Here is a 5,485-nt window from a genome sequence, read left to right on the forward strand (position 1 = left end):
GACTGCTGCCGGATAGGGGGTTAAATATCCTGCTGTATTACCAGCCCATAACCCTCCCAATCCCCCCCCCCCTAACCTCCTCCTCATTCATATTGCTATAATACAGTGCTGATAACAATGCCATTCATGGGAATATAATTACTTTTATTGTGTTTATATAATGCAATCTGTAGCTTATATATTCATTCACTTTCTGCATACATCCATGCTATAGTAGTTGAATGGATTTATATACATTATAGTGCATGGACAGTCTGGTGGATAGTTTGCTTACTATTTCATGTGCTAATCTCTACAGTAAAATAGTGGCGCAGTAGCTAGCGAATAGAAATGTGATCAGATGACTTGGTAAATGCAGGGCGCTGAATCCTAAAAGGGTAAAGTTTATGAAAGAACTGTAAATATCATTCACACATGGATATATATTTTTCTTGAGGTCAAAGAACTGATAAAATAGTTGAGATCAAACATATTTCTGAATTTGCTCCCTTTGAAAAACACTACAGTTGGCTCCTCTCTATCATATTCAACTGCACATAAATGTCTGAATGCATGACTGTTAATACGGTATATCCTACTTAGTTGGTATTGCATATACCGTTATCTTACTATTGACTATATACCAGATATATACCACTAGATTATGAGAGAGTGAGCACTCTACATACCAATGAATCATCGGTGGTTAGATAAAGTGGGGAACATTTATCAATAGTATAAAGACTTTTATAAAACAATAGTACATAATGTATATCAAATTGTTAAATATATAATATATAACACATAATGCATTTGGTGCAACTCACTACATACTACACAGGACCCTTCCTTCCTTAGGCCCCATGCCCACTTCAGTTGTTTCCTTCAGGGTGCTATCCGTTGTTGTCACGGATATCACCCTGAACTCATTCAATTCAATGTGGCCATGCACATTTCCGTTGTTTTAACGGAACCGTGCGGCCGTTCCATCAAAAGTAGTGAAGGTCCTACTCCTGCCCATTTTTGACGGAACTGTCTCGGCCTTTGCATTGAATTTGGTCCATGAAACAAAGGGCTGCACACGGAAGCCATCTGTGTGCAGCCCGTGTGTGACGGGACCGTCATTAATGGCCGTACAACGGCCGACGAAAGTGTGCATGAGGCCTTTAACCACATCATGACTGTTCTACAGGTCCACTAATAAGTAAGACACCATTAGAATTTATTTAGACACTTTTTCAAATCTGTTGTACATATCACAGAACACGATTAAGAACGGGACCTGTCTTTGCTGTGGCAGACTGTTTTATGGGGGATTTGTGGATTATATGGTAATGGAGAAACTATTTTTATTGTGATTTGTTATAAGAGCACTGGCAAGTACATGTACGTGTAAGGCTTCGTTCACATCTGCGCGAGGGCTCCATTCTGACATTCTGTTGGAGCTTTCCGTCGGAACGGAACCCTGACAGACACAAACGGAAACCATAAGTTTCCGTTTCCATCACCATTGTTTTCAATGGTGACGGATCCAGTGCCAATAGTTTCCATTTTTCTCAGTTGTGCAAGGGTTCCGTCGTTTTGACGGAATCAATAGCGTAGTCGACTATGCTATTGATTCCGTAAAAACAACGGTACCCTTGCACAACGGAGACAAACGTTGGCACCGGATCCATCACCATTGAAATCAATGATGATGGAAATGGAAACCTATGGTTTCCGTTTGTGCCTGACGAAAAGCTCAGACGGAATGTCGGAATGGAGCCCTAGTGCAGATGTGAACGAAGCCAAAAGCTGACCATACACATTAAACAATTTTTGGCCGACAGTCATTGCTCCCAACTCCCTGATAAACATGCATGCCCAGCCTAGTTGAGAGTGCATGTTTATCTCAATGGGAAGGAGGTAAAAGCCACTGCCGGACACCTCTGCCATTGGTTTATATACGTGGCAACAAAGGATTGGATGTTAAAATCCAACATACCCGATAGTTCTTTCCCTCTACATCTGCCATCGGGAGAGACTCGAGTACCCCACATACAGATTCTGCCAAAATCCTGCATATACCTGTGTGTGCAGTATCTCGCACTAGGCAGGAGGGATCTGACTGGATTTTGCAAGGCCTCTAGTTGTGCATCTTGTATATGTTGTAGCAATATTTGTGGAATTTCACTTTCTAAATTTCTGAATTTGTTCGCTCGAAAGCTTAAATGGATAAAATTTTTCAAACATCATAATAGAAAAAAATGTATAGAAATGGGGTTGGAAGAATCGGATTTGGAAGGCCTAGAGGCCTTGGAGGGGTTACTTGAGGAATCTGATAGAACCCCAGGTTTAGGCCCTTTCACCAATCTCAAAATGAAGAGTAGAAAACTGCCACCAATAGGAAACTTCACCAATGTGGATTTATTTGTAGACATGGTGGGAGACGAGATATAAGGTTTGAGCCAGGATATGAGGGGTATTGACAACAATTTGTCTTGGTCTGAACGGTTAGCTCTGACCACCTTGGAGAAAAAACAAAATATTGTTTTAAAAGCATCTGAGGTGGTAACATCGTAGTTATGAGCAGGGAAGACTACAAGAAAATGTGTGAGGATATTTTACTCAATCCTGACTGTTACACCATCTTAAAAGACAATCCCACAGCACGGTTCAAAAAGGAGCTTTTGGGCATTCTGAGTGATGCCAAGAGCAGATCCCTGATTAGTGCTAGTGAGTTTGGTTTTTTGTATCCACAGTTTCCCAAAATCCACAAAGGGTATCCCCCCTTACGTGGCAGACCGATTGTTTCAGGCATCAACAATTTAACACAGAACGTGAGTACATATATAGATCAGGTGCTGCGTCCGTTTGTACTGGGTCTCACATCATATGTACGTGACACCATGGATGTTCTGAAACAAATTGAAGGTATTACTTTGGAGCATAACACACTATTGGCTAGCTTGGATGTAGAGGCGTTATACTCGTCTATTCCACATAAACTTGGTTGTGAGGCAGTAGAGTACTTCCTTAGATCTAGAGGTACTCAGTTTGTGGCCCATAACCAATTGGTATTACAGTTATTACAGTTTGTTCTGGAAAAAAATATATTTATCTTCGAAGACACGATCTTTCACCAGCAATGCGATACAGCTATAGGGAGTCCCACTGCTCCCACCTATGCAAATTTATTTCTTGGCTGGTGGGAAGAGACAATTGTCTTTGGGGACAAGTTTGCCAAATGGACCTCATCAATAGGAATATGGATAAGATATATTGATGACATGCTGTTGTTCTGGAACTCAACAGTTGAGGAGTTCAATAGTTTTGTAGCAGCCCTTAATAAAAATGATCTAGGGCTAAGGTTCACCAGCGAAATTAGTGATCAAGAACTTTCCTTTCTAGATCTGAAAATCACAAAAACAATGGAGGGCACAATTAGTACAAAAGTACACCGGAAGGAAACAGCAACCAACAGTTTCCTACAATGGAACAGCTGCCATCCCTATCCCCTTAAACGTGGTATTCCTAAAGGCCAGTTCATGAGAATACGCCATAATTGCAGCTCCATGGATGATTTTGAGAGACAAGCACAGGAGCTCAAAAATAGATTGAAGGATAGAGGTTTTCCCATGGGAGTAGTTAGAAAGGCCTACGAGGGAGCGAGAGATGCGGATAGGCAGAGTCTTCTTGTCCCTAAAAAACATAAAGAAGAAAAAGTTACGAGACTCATAGGCACTTATGACTCTAAACAGGGTGAAATTATGCAAATCCTCAAAATGTACTGGCGTATCCTTAGCACTGACACAGACTTAGCAGATCAGATCACATCATGGCCTTCAGTCACGTTTCGGAGAGGGAAAAACATTAGGGATAGAGTTATGCATAGCTGTTTTGACCCTATCACATCAAAGGGCACATGGTTGGATAGACAAATACCAGGCACATATAGATGCGGTAGCTGTAAGGCTTGTGACTTCATCCTAAAGGGGAAACAAGTTCAGGAGTGTCGTCACAAAAGAGGAGTACGACATTCGTGATTTTGTCAATTGTAAAACAGCAGGGGTGGTTTATCTGATCACATGCCCATGCCCCTTAAACTATGTGGGCAAAACGATGCGACAATTTCGGCGCCGGATAAGGGAGCATGTCGGAGATATTGTCCATACAAGGGATACTCCGATATCTAAACATGTACATGCCAAACACCAGGGTCATGCAGAATGTTTAAAGTTTCAAGCAATTGAACTTATAAGACCTCCCAAACGGGGAGGCGATTGGGACAATCTCATTCTACGCAAAGAAGCCCAGTGGATTTACAGATTGGCATGTACACAACCAGCGGGTTTAAATGAACAGAGAAACTATACGTGCTTTATATGAACATACATTTATATCATCCATTATCGGGCAGCCAAGTCCATATGGCTGTTTTTCTTCGTAAGGTGGCTTTCAAGCGAATTGATATGGCCAGTGGGTCAGCTTGTGTGTAATCAATACTTTACAATGTGAGGGACATCGCACTTATCCTTTCAATATGTACTTACAGTGGAAGAGTTGTTTTTAAAGGCAGTCTTTTTGCGGTTTGGAACTGATCCGTAAAACCTATATCCTATATCCCATATCGTTACACTCCCTCCTTTATCGCTGGTTTTGGCAGCATGGGCGATACGTCCGTGGCTTCCACTGCGCCTGCGTGTTCTTCTTGATGCGGTCGATGATGGTTCCGGGTTGTCAGCTGACGGCCGGGAGTCACATGGACAGGCGTCACGAATTCGGGGGACGCATGTGATTGGCTGGTTCGGGTAGTGCTGCCGAGAACAGGGGGTGGAGCTAGGTGTTTAAAGCAACTCATAGCCCCGTTACGAAGCATGCCGCGGACATCAATGCGAGCATCCTTCCGTGATGTACAGCAGAATACCTGCTGCTGAAAATATATATCGCTGGCAATCTGGCCAGAGTGACCAAGACACAGACCCCTGAGGATAAGTATTTGAAACGCGTAGGGTCTTTTTGATTTAGGGATTTTTTGCATAGGGAACGATAGCATTGTGTTATACCCAGCACTGGGAGTTTCCGGTGTGTCAATCTCGGACTCTGGTGTGTACTTGGGATTCAAACTATTGTTGTGCCCAATATTAATGCTGATCCCGAATGTATATCTGCAAAAACACTGTGCTATGTTCATGAAATTTAACAGTGTTCAATGTTTAATACGTTTTTAATACACACGGTGGGGCTTTTCACAGTGGTGATTTACCCCTGTTTTTAGTGAGTTACAAATAAAAGGTATTTTTTACTCTATTGTCACTTCAGTGAATTTACTGAATTTCACTTTCTAATAAGTATTTACATCTTTCCAAACCCAGGGCTTTTCTTATGATGATTTTTTACATCCACTATATTCAGCATCTTCAAATTAATACCAAACAATAAGGTATAATTTATATAAAGCAGAATTTATTTTATGTTCTTTTTAAAGTGTAACTAAACTTTCAGAAATCTTCTGACAAGTTTTGAT

The sequence above is a fragment of the Rhinoderma darwinii genome, chromosome 1 (genome assembly GCF_050947455.1).
Source record: "Rhinoderma darwinii isolate aRhiDar2 chromosome 1, aRhiDar2.hap1, whole genome shotgun sequence".
Lineage (NCBI taxonomy): Eukaryota > Metazoa > Chordata > Amphibia > Anura > Rhinodermatidae > Rhinoderma > Rhinoderma darwinii.